The sequence below is a fragment of the Struthio camelus genome, chromosome 10, assembly GCF_040807025.1.
Source record: "Struthio camelus isolate bStrCam1 chromosome 10, bStrCam1.hap1, whole genome shotgun sequence".
Taxonomy (NCBI): Eukaryota; Metazoa; Chordata; class Aves; order Struthioniformes; family Struthionidae; genus Struthio; species Struthio camelus.
In genome coordinates this window covers 4,152,816-4,172,913 of record NC_090951.1, presented here as the reverse complement: position 1 = coordinate 4,172,913, position 20,098 = coordinate 4,152,816, and positions in this window count along the sequence as shown.

Here is a 20,098-nt window from a genome sequence, read left to right as displayed (position 1 = left end):
GAAGCAAGCTGGTTATATTTCACCACTTCACTTAAAGCCTTGGCAAGAACCATGCTCAGAAGGCTGCTGGGTTTTGCACTGGGACTCATTATCGCAGCTGAAGAAGTCAGACCCTAAATCTCTGCATCATCTCGGCCATTGGGCACAACCCAGCCCAGATGGGCTGCTGCCAGCATGCCGGGGTGCCCCGGCCCAGCCAGCTCCTGGGAGTGCATCTCCCATAGTGCAAACAGCAGATCGGGACACCAGATAACCAAACTGCAGATATATTGATTAGCCAGAAGGGCTTTATCTTTCTTCTGTGCCAAAACGCCTAATGAGAAAACTTCCATTTGACACTACCTTTTTCTTTTTTTTTTCTTTTTTATTTCTTTTTTTTTTTTTTTGGAGCTGAAGCCATATAGAAGAGTGGAGAAGGAAGGGCTTGCGCTTTTTAAGCAGTCACCCGTTTTAGGTCCTATTTCCAGTGAGGGGCCCTGGGAACTGGGCAGAGAGACAGCAAACTTTCAAAATCCAAGCTGTGAACAAGCAAGAACACTCCTAAAATGTCCCTTCTAAATGGGAGCCTCCCTTTCGGTTTTAAAATGCTATCTTTGTTACCACCCTTGGTAACCTCTCTAGCAAAGAGCTGAATGTTATTAGAAAAGAGCTGAGTATGGGTGGGAAGACAAGAAAACAAAAGGAAATGGAAGTGTTGGAAATGGATTTTCCATTAGAATCTATTCTTTTTTCTTCTTATTTTTAATAAGACAGTTTATGAAGATTTTTGCACTGCTTTCTATTTTCTTTTAGGGTGTGTTATCTTTTGTGACTTCATTTAGACTAAAATAAACCTCAGTTACTAATTAAGGACAGAAATGGAAATCCAAAGATTTGCTTCTCATCAATGCCAAGCAGTAAATCCTTTAATGCTCCGGGATTTTGTTCTGTAGCTCTAAATTTCCCATTGGTATTTAGTAATCTGCTGATTACATTTACTTTAATTCTTTGGTGTTCAGAGTTTTTGTGTTAAGGCACTCACTTACAGTAGCTCTGAGTGTTAGGAGCAACAAGTTAAAAGCTATAGGTTTTCTTGAATTCCAGCTCTATTTTTTCTATTGAGTCACAACTGCTGTGTTATATCATACTAATAAGAGTTGCACTGTGGCTGGACAAATAACAAAGTATTGCATTGTCCTATGGGAGTCATGACATCATTTTCAATTTGCTTATCTGCAGTAATGAACTCCTTTAAAAGAGGAAGGTGAATGGCAAGCCACTAAACTACTATTTTCGTTCCACCTCATCTCTCCTTGCTATGACGCTATGAGAATGGTGTCACTGCCACACATGCACTGGCTGCTCCCCGGAGGCCTCCTGATGCACCTATCTCCATCACCTCTGAAGGGAATGGAGGTATTTACTGTGAGAGGACGAACCCGTATGTACCCCTTCCCATTTCCAAGGGCTGAATAGTAGTAGTAGAAGAGTAGTAGAGCAGTTGAAGACCCTGCTTCTTTCCATGAAGCTGGCCTGCGGGCTGAGAGACCCCAGGGAAGTTCTCCAGGCAGATCTGTGACAGTATGCTACAATCTACTTGACATTGGGCTCAGCAAGAACAGACTGATGAAATGATCTGGAGCAGCTTGAAAACCTTTGGCCATGTTTGGACTCCATGGGTTCAAAAAGAATTTAATTTTTTTCATTTCCTCATTCCAGCTGAGGCTGAAAAGTGATGTTCTTATTTCATGGGAGTTAAAGAAAGGCCTCCTGACAGAGCTGAGCTAATCTTTGCTGTGGGCTCTTCTTTGCTTGTGGGATTAGGACTGGAGGCAGGAATTTTAGAATTGGAGAAAGACTGTGATGTTTTCTATTTTACTTGCGTCCTTCCAAGTGAGTAGTTTACATACAGTGAGCCTTGGATAAATGGTTAGCTAAATCATTAAGTGCTTTTCTAAGTTAACTGAAACTTTTAATCTTTTCTGAGACCTTGTCCGTCTCTGCCCCAGAAAAGATAACCTAGATAGCAGATTTGTAATAAATCTGCAGCACTTCACCAATTAAAATATATATTTTCCCTAGCTAAGGCTCTGGCCATCCTGTCCGCTCTTCTTTTCGAAATGACCACTTTTGAAATGTGAGGGCAATGCCATTTTTCACAATGTCATTTTTTATCATTTACCTATTCACTGCCTTACCACTTGCACTTCTGGAGAATCACTCATGGTCTAAAACTTGTGCTTGCACTCTCTCAGTTTCAACACTAGTTCACATTTAACTAAACCGTACTCAATCCAGTGTCTCACGTCCACCGGCCAGGATACACCAATAGTCCTTTAAGCTTTGATTCTGAGGATCTGGGTAATGTAACACTTTCTAGTAGTTTGGGTAAACCAGGCTTGAAGAGGAGCTCTAAAGTTGTATTTTCTGAACCACTTGGGAAAACACAATCGCTGCATCAGTTCAGGCAGTCTGCAGTAAAACCAGTGACTAAGCTCCAGGGCACTTGAAACAGCTGACGCAACAGTGTGAGTGAGGAGCAAAGGCTCCAGCTCCCTGCAATGGGAATGATATAGCTGCATGAGGAAAACCTGTTTACATCACTGAGATAACCTGTTTTATTAAAAATAGCAAGGTCAGGGAGGCAATAAAGCTGTCAGCATGGAAATCACCGCAACGCTTGTGTCCCATCAGCCAGAGGGCAGTGGGGATGCTTCCCGAGCTGGGGGACAAGGATGGTGGAGAATTCACAGTGAGGATAAACAAACCTGTGGCAATACCAGAGTGCTATTGTCTGCTGAACAGCTCTATTTGTGCCAATGATATTTCCAGGTTAGCTCCTCCTAGGCCCATAAAGATCGTCATTTTATTCATTTTTGCTGGGTTTTTCTTTCTTTCCTTCTTTTTTTTTTCGATGCAATGATAGATGGAATGCCCATAAAACCTGACGGCACCATGTACAAAATCCCCAAGCCCCAGAGCCAGGTGTGGAGCAATTGGTCACCGTGCAGGCTTCCACCCAGGCCCGGGTTTGGCTCGTGTATGTCAGTTTTCTGGCCGCTGGAATGCTTCACTGTTTGTTCACTGTGTAAATGATCATCCGACTGTGGGAATATTTTACACTGAAGCCCAGGACAAGAGTGGAAACCCATCAAATCTATTCAGCTAAGCAGCCTTATGAGGGACTCACATAGTCCAGATGGGAACATAGCCCAGTGTTTTTATTGTGTTAAGAGTGTGCATTCTCAAAAAAAGGAAAACATTGTATAGGGTTCACATCCTGTTGGTATATAGGATATATTTCTGCTATTGCTGTCTTCCTTTGGATAGCGTTTCCCTTGGCTGAATCGCCAGTTTAGCTGTGCTTGGACAATGAGTCATAATGATACAACTGACTTGGGGGCAACTTTTGAGCAGAAGTGTTTTGAGCCAAACCATACAATACTGATACTATACTTACATATATACTTACGTTTGTGCGAAGGAAGTGCTGAAGAAGAAAACTTCTCTTGGCATACCCCAAATGAAACATATACTTGTGCCATTGATGCTGCATAGCATAGCTTTGTCTGTAAAACATTGAGTCTTCACAAAATTTCTCTTTGGGCCTTTAAGATATTTTCCAGCCTAAAACTCTAAGAAAATGGTGCCGGTTGAGTTCAGAGATGAGAAAGAGCCAAAAGAGGCATTAGCCTCATGTAAGTGAAATCCTACTGCAGCTACTGTAGCTACCACTGCATTACACAGCTTTTCCTTTCCTTCAATGATGGCACACCATTATGTTCACAATCTCTAGCTCAGAATAATTAAAATCCCAAATTCCTGACAACGATGCCCATCTGCTCCCACCCTGTCCAAACTCAAAAGGATGAAAGATATCCATTTGAAAATGAAGTCCTAATCCAAAGCTCCATCACTCCTAGCTTTAGAGCCAGGATGTGACTCTGAGCAGTTGGATGGAATAAAATTGTGGTTGACTGGAAACTTTAGTTATAATTCAAACTAAACTTTTTCAGAGGCTTCTACATAGCTCTGTTGCTTAGTGCAATATTTTGTGCGCCATCACACTTACTGATTTTGACGGGGACCATAAACAGAAACACTGTGAGACAAGACTATTTCCACGGTCTATTTTTGCTCTGTATTACAGGGGGGAAAAAAAGAAAGAGAAGAAAACCTGTTCTTGTAGGATTTCCAGCTCAAAGAGAAATCAGGAAAACATTTGTGAGTGCTTTTCTAAACGGAATAGTTAGTCTGAAGCTTGCCTTTCACCAGCTCCTAATTACCCGTTCGTGTTACAGTTGATTACATTGATTCTCCATAGGTGAGGTGAACTTCTAAGGCAATGAAGGAATTTAAACAGAATGATTTTGCAGTTTTGGTTCTATTTACAGACTGTGGTATGTCAATTTGAAGAAAAGCCAGAATCTGAAACTGAAACACCAGTGTTTTCTTCTCGCTATAATTGGAATCTTTCAAGACAAGATTCCAGTGTTTGAAGGTGTTCGCTGCAAGGTTTTGATTCTTGCCCATCAAGCTTTCACTACTGATGTATAAAGCATGAAACTCAACGTTGCCCTCTTCTCCTTCCATTGGACTCAACAGGGATTTTATTCTTTGATTTCAGGCAGAGCATGATCAAGCCAATGTTAAACACTTCTGGCCATTCAAAAGACACTGTGGTGCAGATAACCTGTTCTGGTTCTTAGTGGACTGTTGCTCAAGCTATGCTTTGCAGGTGTTACTGACTTTTCTTGAGTCATCAGTAAAGGGCAGTCTTGACTGAAAACAAGAGTTTCTTTCCCTGTTGAACAGACTAGCTACGGTTGGCTGAAATGCTAGTGTTATGTGGTTCTCCTTGGGAGCAACCCTGCTTGGGAAGGAAGTTGAACACTGTTAATTTCTGTGATGATAAAACCAACTTTCAGTGCAGGGACGGGTTTGGCCTACAACTCCTTTGCCTTAGGGACCGGGCGTGAAGTGAAGTAGCTCATTATCCTTGGATTTGCCATGCTGTCTGTAAGGGCGTGAGAAGAATTACATTTGTACATCTGCCAAGCTGTTCCTTATTTGTCTTTAAGAAACCAAGTTGCAGAAAGCTCTTCCCTGCAGTGTTGTATGGACTGTCTTGAATTTGTTTTCGTGACATCTTTTAATTCATTTGTTAGCTAGATTGCTTTACACTAGCTAAAAGAAGAAGAAGAAGAAGAAGAAGAAGAAGAAGAAGAAGAAGAAGAAGAAGAAGAAATATATGCATCTATTGCATGGCGCAAACGATATACGTCACCTGCAGTGATGATGACGGGGGTGGCAATTACTATGTGCAAGAGCCACAAGTCAGCATTATTTTAAATCCATTCTTTCATTCCATGCAATAGGAATATCTTCTGGACAATGGATTTTGGAAGAGCTGAAATGTTTGCTTTACAAAATAGACATAAAATTTCTCCTTCAAGGTGCTAAATTTGTGCTGAGCTGGTCCAAAACACGACTGCATCTGGCTATGTCTTGTGTCTGCTACTAAAAAAATGTCCTAAATTCCAGACAACCTCTTGGGTTTTGAAATAAAGCTCATTAATCCTGCGTTTGAATTTAATATTTGAAATTTTATCCTAATCTTTTTTTCTTCCACATGAATTAACTTTAAAAAACTTGGAAAGGAACATAAGGTTTTTTTTTTTTTTTTTTTTTTGGTGAGAGAGAACATTCTTAACAAAGGGTATAAAATTAAACTAGATTTGACCTCTGCCTTTAGCAGATTTTCCACCTGGTCTGTGCAGGAAATCAACTTCTATATAGCAGCTCTTTCATAAGGAATAACATACATGAGTCTGTAAGTGACAGTTTTTCTTGGGTGGACAACAATGTTAGTTACTTTTTATGATTAATTGATAAATGTTTTGATATGGTGCCTGGGCTCTGAGTCAAAAATCACTCTAGTTAGATGATCCAACACTTGGGAAGCTGAGCCAATTACAGCTCAGGCACAGTGAAAACAATTCTAAAATATTTGAGCCTAAAAATGTGCATAGTTGTTAAGGAATCTTACACGTGGGTGTATGGTGGTATCCTGAATTACAGCTACTTGGTGGGCCAATTTCTTAAGGAATGCAAGGATGTGCAGGGATTCAAGACTCTAGCACCTATATTTCAAAAGAATTGGGAAAACAGAAGAACCACATGGGCTCTTGTGGCTGGGCACGTGCTGAGGAAAACCAGACAGTGGGCCAAAATGCACTTTTAGTCCCTTGGGTTATACAAATCCTTTTGCTTTTTGGGGAAGGCTTTGAGACTCTTTCTTCTCTTGACTCCTAGTCTTCTCCTTTGAGATTGCTTATTTCTTTTCCAGGCTCCAGGACCTTCTCTCTGCACCAAGCTTCCTACCCTGTTCTCAGATTTGCACCCTGTCTCTCAGCCCTAATGCCTTTGTAAAAGAGGCATTACAAGTAGGACTCCCTCACCTCTGTGTCTATAGATCAGGTTAAGACTACCAGTTGGATTTTCTGGACTCTGAGGTTATCCGTGCATCCCAGCATCTGTGCAAATCTGCACTAGGACACAGCTGCTTCCTGTAACGAAGGTCCTCTAGAAGAATGATCTACCTCCCAGTTAAAAGCTACTTTCTCAGATTATTAGGGAAAAAAAAAAACACTTCATATTTTCCTTTCCACGGGTATGTGAATAAAGAGGCATTTTTTTGAGTAGGATTTTGGGGTCATCAGCCCAAAATGCATTTGGAAAATTCCTTCCTGCAGGTTCCTAATGACTTTGCATGTGACACGTTGCCAGCTGTTCCTGATGAAGTCAATGGAAACAGAATATGTGCCTTCTTTTATGGATCCCCAGTCTTCAGTACCAAATATGCTACATGGAGGTTTTGAGGATGAACACTTGGTTTTCAGCACTGATATTCCACCTTCATCCTATTTTCAGTGCTGCTACAGATCTGGAAACTGGGATGCAAACTCTGAATTTTGGGAATCTCAGTGATTATTACCTGCTTATCATAGAACTCCGCATTTTTCATACAAAAATCTGATCCAAATGCCAAATATGACACTGTCCTCAATGGGTTTTTATGCGAAGGTCAAAATCAGGGGTCACTTTAGAAAAATTAATGTCTACTGGACATAGATACTGCTGGAGGCTATTTTACATGCCTAAGGCTATCAAGCCCTGCAGTGCTTAGGCCTAGTCCCCTACTAAAGATGCTCTTACAGACTCAGATCTAGACATTACCTCCTAATTCTTATGCCCCTTGGATCGTCAGACACTTCACTGTCTATAGAAGGAGGTAAGAAGAACTAAAGAGTATATTTTCTAATTGAAGAACATCTTTCTTGTCTTTGTTTTATAGGGAAGATTCATAATGAAAGATGTTTCTTTCAGTCTACTACGTGGCTGAAAATATATATTTTCCAGTAATACTCTCTCAATTCAGGCAACATTTGAATGGTACGATCCCCCTCTCCATCCCTGATACTGTCTCTTGAAGAAATGATTCCTGACTGCTGGATCTAAAGACACTCCTGCTTTCACTTGATTTAACATTGCTGGATTTCGTCATTGCTGACATAACAGGAAAATTTCTTAGAGCATACTGTAAGCTTTACTGCTCGTGACTTCTTAATCAGGTGGATTTTATTTCACATTAAGCTGGCAACCAAACTCTTCTAATAAATAGAGTAAAATCTAATTAGGCTACTGGAGAGGAGTAGAAGAATTTATACTCCTCCAGACACACAGACATAAGGAATTCTTCATAAGCACAAGCTTCCTGGCAGCTGCCGCATTCGAAGGGTGTCTAATGATCACATTAATTTGCACTTAGCTGATACTGTTAGGAGTTCCTTGCAGATGGAAAATATACTTCCTTCATGAGATCATAAGGGGTAGCATGGCCTAGTGGATAGCGCATAGAGCAAAGAAATCCCAATTTCTAATCCCATGGCTCACACTACTCACTGTGTGGTCTTCCTTTTTCCCTGTCTCAGTTTCTCCATGCGTAAGCTTACTTATCCGGCTCATTCATGGGATTGTTGTGATGATTACGCAGTCATTTGGCCGTAATATGTTGCAAAAACTGAAGGCACAATTAAAGCACTGAAGCATTATGATTAGTGATTCAAAGTCATCTCTAAAATATACGTTTAATAGCTCGACACCAAAGGTAAGTTCGGCTGGTTTCCTGTCTTCATCAGGCACATAATTATTTCAAATACTCTCAGTGAGAGAACTCAGAAAGCAGCAAAGCTGCTCCCTGTGCAGCCTCGGGGGAGGATGGCCCCTATGCAACAGGGTACATCATCCCACACAGAGGCCAGTGTGTGGGGTTTCACCCTACACATTAGGGACATCGCCACAGCATTTCCACACCAGGCTGTCCTACAGAGCAGGACCGCAGTTCCCTGGGAAGGACAGCCTGGTTGTCCCTCAGCAGCCACAGCTGCCAGGAAGGGACCTGGAGTATCTCAGCATGAAGAGCCACGAAAGGTACGGCCAGAACCGTCTGGACAAGTGCAGAAATCCTGGCGGCAAACTTGAGGCGTGCATCCCTCATCGGGAATCAGTGCTCGAGGCTTCTCCCTCAGCCTGCACAGTTTCCAGTAGCCTGCCTTCAGCTGGAGAGCTGTCATCTCCTCTCTAGTATTGTTTAGCTCTTTTTACTTTGCTTGTCAGGATTGTTCCCATAAAACCATTAGTCATTTCTCAGGTTTGAACCAAGTGCAGGGAGAGAGCATAGGAGTAAACATTAAGGACAAGTTGTGTTGTGGGGCAAAAGTTGCGGGTCTCTTTTTTGTTTGTTTGTATTTCTTAAGTAAATAGGGTGTACTGCAGCCCCTAGCAACCTCAGAAGACATCTTTCTGTTTAGCGTAATAGGGCAGGGTGCCAGCCAGCTCCAGCCCTGGAAGACTGAACCAGTTTAGGAAGGAGCCTTGTCCTGCTGAGCGTAGGTTTGTTCAGGGCAGGGTGTAGCCTCAGGAGTGGGAGGAGGAGATCTGGCTTCTCCCAGTTCAGATTTCAAAAAAAAAACCATCACAGGAAAAAAAAAAAAGCCTGCAATGGGCTGAAGCTGATGCATCTTTTTATAATACAATGAGTTTTTGTGAAATGGAATTGCTGGACCTAAAACCTGGAGGTATTGCTCAGTTTTGACTTATACTTTACTCAGGCAAAACTCCAGTTGATGTGAGAGAGCACTGGGTCATATTAGGATTTGGCCCATGGCAAAGGAGAAAAGCCAAGCGCAGAGTGTCACATAAACATATTAGCTAGATATTTGGCTTTCTCAGAGATCCCAGGGATGGAATAGGGCCGTGATCAAGTCTTCTGTGAGGCGTATAAGGAGGTTAAATTTGTCCTGCGTAGAACATTAAAAGAATGAGATCCAAACATCTGCACGAGCATCTGTATCATCTCTCCCTCCTCCCAGAGAGGTCTAGAATATAATCTGCTTTTTTGACAGGTAGAAGACTGGATAAAAATTCCTCAACCTGTTTCGTGTGGGTGAAAAATCAAATCACGGGTTGTAAGTGCTCATGCCGAAAGCACGCTCCTTCTGGTGAGGAGGTATGAAGAGGGCATATTGTTCATTTAAACCACACTCTATAGTTTTTTCAGCAGCAAAGTATTTTTGAGAGTTTACAGCTGTAGTGGAAATTCCCTGGAGCTTAACCATCAGCCCTCCGCCAATCAGAAAGCTGAAAGCACTCCGGTTTGGGCTCCAAAAGTGACATTTTAGTGTTACACGTCTTAAACGTGGAGCGGTTTCGAGAGAGCATCCTGACAGGTTTTGAACTCTGAAGAAATTATTTTCTGGTGCCAAGCTACACAGTCTGGGAAACGCTGGATGTTGCACGCCACACTCGCTCCCTGTAACTCTGCCAGAAACCCAAATATATATTAAAAAAAGCTATAAGAAATGTGGCCCGGGAGTCAGGATTGCGGGTGCATTTCAAGTTGGAGCTCTGTACAACATTTAATGTATTAAGTGCCCTCACATCCATAAGAAAACGGCATAGGAGGAGGCCCACATGTGTGTATATCTTGTAGTGACACCATGGAGAAAAGGGAGAGGAAGAGCAGGAAAGAGTTTGGTTTCTCTGACCAGAAACCACCCCCAGTACGGAGGAGAGGATAAAACTCAGGCCACTTTTAAGTTTGGCCAGAGCAGTTTCAATACCAGTTAATGTAATGAGTTTATATGCGATTTTGCAATGGTTTCTGAAAGGGAAGAGACAGACATCTGAGAAGGTTTAGCTACTAAGGCACAAATGTGGCACCAGGTCTGGTACCAACATGTTTCCTTCAGAAATACATGTCTATGTCATGACCGTCTGCACCGAATGGTCAAAAGGAGGAGGCTGAAGGAAGTTTCAAAAAAATGAAAGGTTATGAGGGGGAAAAAAAAGGCATTTGGCCTTTTATACTTGTTTTATTTAATAAGGGGGAAGAGAATTGCTGGGAGAGAACCAGGTGACCTCTTAGGACCTTTGTTAGAATTACAGGACTAGATCATCTTTATTTAAGGCCTCGGTTGAGCAAGCAGGCAATAACTGATTTTAGCTGGTTAGGCAGGATCTGTGCTGCTGCGGCAGGTTTATCTCCAGCGGTATCACTAAAATGCGATTGCTCATGTCCGAATTGCAAGGAGCTCCCTGATGGGGAATAGCTCGGATGTGGTTCTCATACTTCTCCTCCACCAGCTGGACAGAGCCAGGACGTCCGACTAGGGGGACCTCTGTGCTGAGCCCTTTCCCGTGTCTTTGCATGGGAGGTGGGAGGAGCAGCATTTTAAAACACACTGTTGTGGATTCGATGACTTTGGTCCAGCACCTTCTGTTTATTGTTAATAAAAGTCAGTATGAGTGAGGAAAAGTACAAAATGTCAACTTATGACCCAATGAAATACATGGTAGTACAGAGAAAAGAAAGAAAATCCGCCCTGTGGTACACACTGTGTCCCTCACGCTGTGTTGAGATCCAGAAGCAGAAATCTCTTCTCAGGACTGGGGCTTAGAAAGTCAAGATATTTGTCTCTCCTTATTTTCATTACAGTTAGTTAAATCCTTAGGCTCCTGTTAACACTGAGGTCCAAGCTGATTTTTTGTTAAAATGCTGAAACCTAATTTTTGTTTAACAATTTTTTGTTTGAGGCCAACATCAAATTAGTGTGCTTTCCACTGGCAGACCCCAGTAATTTGGTAGGCAGGAGGCTCACACATACTTAAGTTATTCAATACATTTTGTTATACTCTGTACAAAAAACCTAGTCAGAGAAGCCTGATTTATGATATTCCTCAGGTTTCCTGTTACTTTAAACCACTAACATCCTATGGCCAAGCCCTTCATAGGCAGCCAGCACATCTGGCCCAGAGTGGTTCTGTCCCCTATCGCCAAAATGCCATACTTATAATGAAGTTATAATAGAAAAGAAAGAACTGTTTATGATGAAAAAGAAAATAACCTGAAATAGAAAAAGTTAAAGGTATCAGTGAGCATTGTAAATGTGATTAGGTGTTTCTTTCAAAATCTATATTCTGGTCAAACAGGAACACATAGCATACCAGAAAGTCAGATTAGATACATATAATTATCTCTTCTTGCACAATTATACTTTTTTGAAAGCTCTGATTTTCCCATTGCACACATTTTTTTATTTCTATTTTATTTTTCACTTGTACACACAAAACGTTCCTGCCTGGAGCCAAAGCTACACAGTCCATCTGAAATCCCACCTGCTGCTCTGCAACGACTTGTAAATAAGTGAGTTTCTGCCTCACAAAGAGATTTTGAGCTCATCTTCTTAGGGATTTAAGGCTTACGTAATCATTGTGTCTGTGTTGTACCTGTCTGTCTGTGTGTGACTTTTGACCAAGGAGTCATTCTCCCAAAATATTAACTAATCACATATTTTATGAAAATAGTTAGGGTAGAGGTAGAGATTTAGTGAATGACTTCACTGAAGGGAAAGCAGTAGTGGATGTCCATGCTCTAGAAGTCAATTGGGAACCCAAACGATGAGAAATGAAGTTTCTAACAAAACTCCTTAATTCTGCTCATGCTTTAAAAATAACTCTATAAACGAATGAGCAGAAAGACCTGCAGGTTTCAGTCTGGTGCAGGCAGTGAAGTCAGGCAGGAGTCTGGGGATGCCAACACGTACAGGCTGGCACGAGCACGGATTTAAGTTGTGTGTATTCCTGAAGTGCACAGGCAAAACTGGCAGCACTTTCTTCTCCAGGAGATGCACTTTGCAAGGATACGTTTTTTACAAGGGAGTCATAAAATAAATATATAGAGGACAATGGACAGATTTTCAATTGTGTCAAACCCTGGAACGCTGCTATGGAAATCGGAAGAGCTGCGGAGGTTCAACATCTTTGAAAAACTTGATCACTGAATATTCCTAGTCAGCTTCCTCTGCTAAAGGGATATGAAATTTTCCAATTCTGTGCCAGACTCTGACGTTCACAAAGAGTTTCTCAAGCGGATTTGTATGATGTAATCAATAACTATAAAACCCTCCCCCACTTTCTAAATTACATCTGGTTGAGACGAATTTCTACACGAATAATACAACGAAAATGTGAAAGACTCTATTTGTTCTAAACTTTATTATGCAGTTGAGTTAAGACATATAAAAGTCCCTATAGTAACGTGGCATAATCTGAAGCAACTGTGCATTCACACAAATGAGACCCAACAGCTTGGTCATTTTGTTCTTAATTATCCCTGGCAGATAAACTAGTTGAAGGGCTGAGCCAGATTTTCCATCCACAAAACCAGTGGAGCAATGCTGATTTACATCAGCTGCAATCCTTGACTGTAGCTTCCAAAATAGTTATCATCAATTAATTTCCTGCATAATTCCTGCAGAAGCAGGCTGGAAGTGCAGCCTGCCTTTTTTAACCTCCAGTATAGCTAACTTCAAGCAGAAAACCATTTAAGCACAGGTTTAGCTGTAACCAAATGGATAAACATGTCTTTCAGCCCTGAGTCCTTCTGCTTTAGATGTGTGCCTGAGCGTTGTTAAACTGGGAGCTTGGGGGAAGCGTCCACCTAGCGTGGACATCCACTCAGGAAAATGATCTTTGTACGACCAACAGAGGACTTCATTTACCAGCTATTGATGATAACAATGCCTCTAGTTGCTTCTTTTGGCAATAGTTTTGCGAGCCTCTCAGAAGAATTAGATCACAGTCAGTCCCACCTTAACTACATATTTGCTAGCTGAACAAACAGGATGAAATTGGACTGACGGTCATGTCTGCTGGCAGAAGTGAGTGCTTTCAGTGCCACCAGGCTGGTTCCAGCGGTGCAGGGCATGCAACCAGCCTCTTGCATCCCAGGGTTTGCCCTCAGCCAGAAACACGTCCCAGCAAATGTGTTCAGTGCTGCCCTCACCACCACCACCACCGATTATGCGCAAACCAGAAAGACAAATTCGTTCACATTTTAAATAATAATCTCAATGATATTAATTGCACAATACAAAAGAATTTGTTCCAAGTGTGCAGCCAGCTATTTATTTATGTTCAATTCTGAGTCATAAATCTTTATTTTGACATGTAAAGACTATTTGAACAAGTAATATTTTTTTTTCATTTGCGAAGTGCCTAATCAAATGGGTTTTCTGAGCTAAGCAGCTCTGAGAAATGCAAGGTCTCTGATGACTGTTTCACTGCACTAACCATAATTTTTCCTTATTTAAGCCAAACCTGCATTGTTCTTCTGTTACATGAGAGTACTCAAAACTTTGCTTCTTTTTCCCTTTCAGGTTTATTTTTAAAGAAAAAGAGAAAGTAAAAACAGGTCCTCAAAATAAGTTTTAAAAATAGGTGATTTAATGAATAGCTTTCTGTATCTTCAGTCACACTGCTTGTCCCTCCCTGTGTAATAACCTTTGAAGCACATACAATAGTTCTTGAAAATGGCATATTGGATCAGAGGGAAGAAGAATATGTGCTTAAAACATGGTGCTGAGCAAAACGTACTTTCTGACTCTGCAAGTGTTTTTAGGTTTTTTTTAATGACTGAACAAGGTACCTAGGTTGTGGTTCTACGAGCAATAGTGCTCGCACTGTATATTGCTAATTCACTCCCAAGCACACATTTGATCTGAGTTATCTTTCCGTTAGCTTCTCTGGGGCACAAGGCCTGGAGCTCATGCTAGCGTCATGCTGGCTGCAGGAAGGCAATCGATGCCTGGATGGTAGAGGGTTCAGATAGATAGTGCCCAATCCAGGACACCCCTGCCAGGGCAAAATTAATCTATCAACAGATTTAAACCAGCATGATGAGTTACATTCAATCTATGGTTTCTGTTATGCAGCCAGACTGTTTTCAGTTCAGGGCTATAACTGAACACTGGACTTATTATCTCCTTGTTCCCTGACTTAAAGCATCTAGCGTCCCATTTCTTCACCTACAAGATAGGATGATTTTATCTCCCCGCCTTGACAAATGCATGATTAGAAGCAATGAGGTATTCAGATATTGTTGTAATGGGGAGCTAGAAAGAACCTGAATAGTTACTCATTATTATAATGGATTTTCCTTTAGCCCAGCAGAATGACAGACAGCAGGTGGAATGAACTGCTGCAGGACCTATTTTGTTAAAATTTCATTCTAGGTTGCTTGATCCCGTATATAGCTGGAGAAATAAGGAAGTAAGTGAAAATAAGTCATCATACCTTGAAAATTTTCAAATAAAAACTTCCAGCCTTTAATATGTTTTGCCCTGGCACCAGCACACAGATTTGTGTCTACAGGCCACTGGGTGTGAGTAGATGAACAGCGTAGCTATGGTGTCATTCGTGGAGAAAGATGACCAGGAGATCGTTTCACCATTCTCATTCCAATGTGCCCAAACCACCACTTATAATCATTTATAAAGGTGGAATGAATATTTAAATAGAAAGATGGGTGTTGCATGGTCATTTAAGACAGTTGCCCTTAATCTGAGTCAGTAGAAGATTCACTCTTAATGTGAGAAGAATATAGCAGATGAGGCTAAACCCTCCTGTTTCCAGAGCTATCAAAGCAAAAGGAATAACAGAAGGGAAATCCAATCCTATGGAGAGATGTGAGGATTGGGACCATGTAGGTGACCACTTGAAGATATCAGGAGAAGCAGAACTTGACTTGAGGGTCTAATGAGAGTCTTATCAGCTGGGAGGGACTGAGAGAGGAAAATTAATGGCATTTTATGTGCTTCCTGGGAATGAGCTTTCTGCAGTCGTCGTTTCTTTTCACAAGGGCTTTGTTTCAAGTGAAGAAACTGCTGCGAAATGTTCACTCAAAGAGTCCCAAGCGCTGAGAGTCACAGAGCGTGGGGAGACAGCCCTTCACATTTGGGACGACATGGTGCTCTTCGCAGCCCAAGAGCAGCAGGGGCTACCCATCAGATTATTTTGATTTTACTTCTTTCGTCTACGAAAGGACCTTTAAAAACTTAAATTAGAGCCAGTGGAAGATCTTGGATTGATACTAAAGGGTATGTACAGAGCAGGTATAAGAAAGCAGTGATCCTGGGAATTTTCTGCAATTAATCTACTTCTATATGTCACTGATTAAATATTTTCCTGCTGTTACACTAATAAATCTGGCCCTTGGTGTTTACGAAATACTTTGGAAAAGCAAAGCTACATACCAAAACTAATTATCATGACTATATTTATTTATTCTGAGGATTCTGTTGCTTTGTCTTCAAAATAACATAGGTGCAGAAAAGAGAATTTATGCACATGCATGGAATTTTGGCAAATGTTCTGCAGAATTCAAGATTTCTGATTAGGATCTGTGCATCAACTGGGGACATCCTGTAATGGAGCTAAGGAAGATGTTGGTCTGATCATTAAATTCTCAATTTTCCCTGCTTTGCTTACTTTAACATAAATTTTTTGTGGTACGATTTTATGCCTTTCCACTTTTATTTTTAATAATATCAATAAAAAAAGCAGGAAAAAAATCTTCATTGGAAATATTTGAAATATTCTCTGCTGGAAAAATAATATCCTGCATTAGATGGATAGTCGTGTAAACACACTGCTGCCTGGCACAACAAAACCCTCCTGGATTCATGGGTATGACTTCAGAGGGCATAGCGGGGAGGCAGGAAGGGGTTCACAGAGGATTAACATACCCAGTTTGCGCCTCTGGGGATGCCGGTTCCAGTTCGGGCTCTGGTTAGGAGGGAAGATAATTATGGTGGTCTCACTAGTTGACGTTGCAAAAATCAACCACATGATTTGGTACAGTTGGCAGCCCTTCTCTAGTTAAATCCAGGACTAGAATAACAAGGGTTACTGCAAGCTAGACTTGAGGTGCATTGGCAGCGAGGGGAAGTTTGCACAAAGCCTGGCTGTACCGAGGCCAGTGTTAACAGCCTCTTTACTTTCATTTGCTCTGAATTCACTCATATATTTGCAATCAAAATGGATTTAAAGTCTTAAAAAAAAAAAGGAGGGGAAGGAATAGAAGAGAGGCAGCTTTAGAATTATAAAACATATAACAGATGCCATTCCCGACAAGTTTTATTGCTGTTCACCCAAATCCCTCAAGTCCATCTTTAAATTAGCTGCATTAGAAAAGATGTAAAACTAATCAGAATACTGCTGTCTCGATACCCCTTTGTCTGAAATATAGGAACTTTATCTTCTGGTAGAATCATTACATATGTTATCAGTTACAAATAATCCTTTACAAAGGACTAGTAAATCAAGCAGCTTGCATTTCCTGAAAGAAAATATAATCACATTTCTCTTTCCCAATTAAGCAATTCGAACATTTCCATTTTAGTAGTAGAAGAACGGTGTTATAAAAAGTACTCTGGATTGCAAAAGCATTTTTGCAATCCATTTTGCTATACCTAGCATCTGAACAACTTTGGGTGTGTGTGTATATATTGGTATCCCCCTTTTCCCCAGAGAGTCTCAAATGAGCCAGATATTCAGCTGATGTAAATCAGTGTTGTTCCAGATACTTTTAGACGTGATATACTGCATTAAATCAACAGCCAGTCTTGTGCGACTGACTCCATCACCATGCCTGGCTGACGCTGTAATTAAAGCCTGTGTTGCTCAGGAGTCAGTACCCAGCAGCCTCAGAGGATTAATTAGGTTTGATATTTATTTCTTTTGATACAAAACCCAGATGTGTGCAGTTAAGCCAAAAAACCATAGGGAGAGCCATCCTGCTTTTTTTTCCAGTGGACAGAGGAAAAGCAGTGTTGCCCACCCAGAATTAAAGAACAGAAGCAAATAATTAGCATCATGGAACAATTTGGCAGCGGCTTCGTTTTGTAATCTGCTAAGCCACTTTACCTACCTGTTTATCAGATAATTCAGATGACCTCGACTTTCTTTTGTTACCAGCTATCACAAATATGTATACATGCTGATTTATTTGTCTGATAGATGGGAAGAAAAATATGGAGGGAATACTCCTGCCCTCCATGGTTATAGAAATGAAATTAGGTCGTATTTCCTTTTAAGAACACATTCACCAGCATGCTATCAAAAAATATCTGTCCATTCAGTGAGGGAATCACCTGCAAATTAATTAAAAAGAATAGAAAATGGACTGTGAAGACATTCTAAATTGAGAGCAAATGTAGTATTTCCCTTGGTTGCCATCATGGAAAGAACATCTCTGGCAGGAAAATGTAGTTCTGGTTTTATGCTTAACAAGGTTGCAAGATTCAGGGCAATTTTGAAGGTGAGTTTTGTGCAAGGACACCTCTCTGACACTATTAACTCACTCATAAAATTCACAAAACAAGGCCAGCAATCATTTTCCCATTTTTCATAGGAAGAATGGCTCTCTCATAGATATAATTATCATTTTTTCATTAAAAAGCAGTAACAAAGGGATGGTTTCTAGTCTTCGAACCAAACCTCATTTTTGGAAGTGGTGGTGGTGGTGCAGAGATGGTATTCGTTTCCAGCCCTTGGCCTCTCTGTCCTGCTCCCTCTCTTCTCTTTGTTAGTGACCTTATGTACAAAAACAAAAGTGCAGGAAGGGGGATATCTCAAAAACAAATGCTATGAGAAAAGAAGTATTGAAAGATGAGACTATTACGAAATTTCCCCTCTTATTCCAATTGAAAAAAAAAGTGCTGAGCATTTGCAAATTAACATACGAAAATTCAGATTTTTGATGATACTATTTGTTAGTCTCTTGTTGGGTATTGATTTAGAGCAATAAAAGTCACACTGATTTCACTGGGTTTTGGATGAAATCCCTAGAAGAGATTTGAGCCAGTGATCTAATGATAAAAGACTGGAAAGCCCATTCCTTTTCCCTGATGCAGATAGCTAACATATTATACTGTAGATATGTAACATTTTTCCTCTCTGAATAATTTCTATAGAACTTCATGGAGATTGTTTTCTTTCTCTTTCTCACTGACTGAATCCGTGTATTTTATGAGATCTTCATATCTTTTGGTTCATAAGAAAAAAAACGAGTAGAAAACAGTAGGTCTAGTTTTCAGAAAGTCTGTGACATTTATTTTTCAAGCAGACTGTCAAAAGCAGGCTTTTGCACAGTTTCCTGGAAAATATCCTTGCTGCTTTGCAGCTCATCAAGCTCCATTTTTGTTGTTGTTTTGGGGTTTTTTTTCAGTCCATCTATGATGCATCTCACAGGTCTCCATAGCTCCAAACGTCAGCTGAGAAAACAATCATCTCTTACATCCAGCTGACGTAAAATACATCGAGATACTCAGGTATAAGGAAAAAAGGCAAAACCACTACATTTGATGTTAGGAGCCACTGCTACTGGTAGGTGTCCTATTCTTCCTCTCCTTCCAGGTTCTGGAGAACATCAGCCAAAGTGACCTCAGTGAACAGCTACGGCGTCTTTCTCCGTTCTCCCCAGGTCTCTGCTAGGCTTAATGCTGTCAGAAAAGTCTCCAGCAAACATTTGTAATTGCAGGGAGAAAGAACACTGCTGTCTTTATTTTTTCTAACTTGACATCTATCAAATTTAGTTTAAGTGTTCCCCTGGGTCAGTCGAGTTGCTGAGCTATAAACTAAAAATAATTAAAATAAAATATTAAAAAAACCTCAAGTCTGCTTGCCAGGAGCATATAGTTAGGAGTTAACAGCTTTCAATCATGTATTTCAGAGTGTTAGGGCAGTTGAAATAAGACAGGCAGGCTTAATACAACATAAAACTGAAATTCTTTCATGTTTTGATGCTACAGGCTTGATTCTTGCACTTCAGGACAAAGGTGATTGTCCGAAACTGATTTCCACAACAGATACTCAAAATCTAGAAGTACTTTTTGCTTTAACACTATGGTTGTTAATATGAATCTTATAGGATTAGATGAAGTCTTAATGAAAAGGAAGGGCAGGGGAAGGTAGGAGTGTTTCTGATTAATATCTTAGAGAATTAAAACCTCTCTCTGACAATTCTTGGAAGTCAGAAGCCAAGTTACCTTCTCCTACTTTAAAAGATGACTTTGCCAGTTTATGGAAGCCGATTGCTATATCAGCTATCACCAAAATTGGAAATTCTAGTTACAATGAATTAAATTTTGGCTTAAACCCGACCAGACAGACAGCGTGTTCCCAGACTGGTCACATTCATAAATGTCATAAAAAACATATTTGCTCTATGACATGCATGAAATAAAATTCTCGAAAAAGACATCTCTAACCAGAAAGGCATGAGGCAAAAATCTTTAACCATGCGACAGGGAATGAGGACTGCTAAAAATGGTATTTTGACATTGGTGGACTGCTGAAGTAAAGCTTCTCCAGGCATAGCTTTAACATTGTTTTTATTATTTTTATTACTCTTATTGCATTCAAAGATTGTGGAAACCATGTGAGGTAAGCAAAAAAAAAAAAAAAATCAGTCAGAACACAGTTCGAATTTTTTGTGTGAGCTGTTCTGGTGTAAATTAAAAGAGAAAAAAATGCAGCAAGGATTTTGTTCAGGGGATGTGACTAGAATCAGTCATCAAGATGAGCATAATACACAATCAAAGAATTAACCTGCATTGTCAATTAACCCAATTGACTCTCTTTGTATCTAATTCCTTGCTTCTCATTACAACTCTTCTGCTCTTGAGTTACAGATTTATTCTTACATCCATTGAAA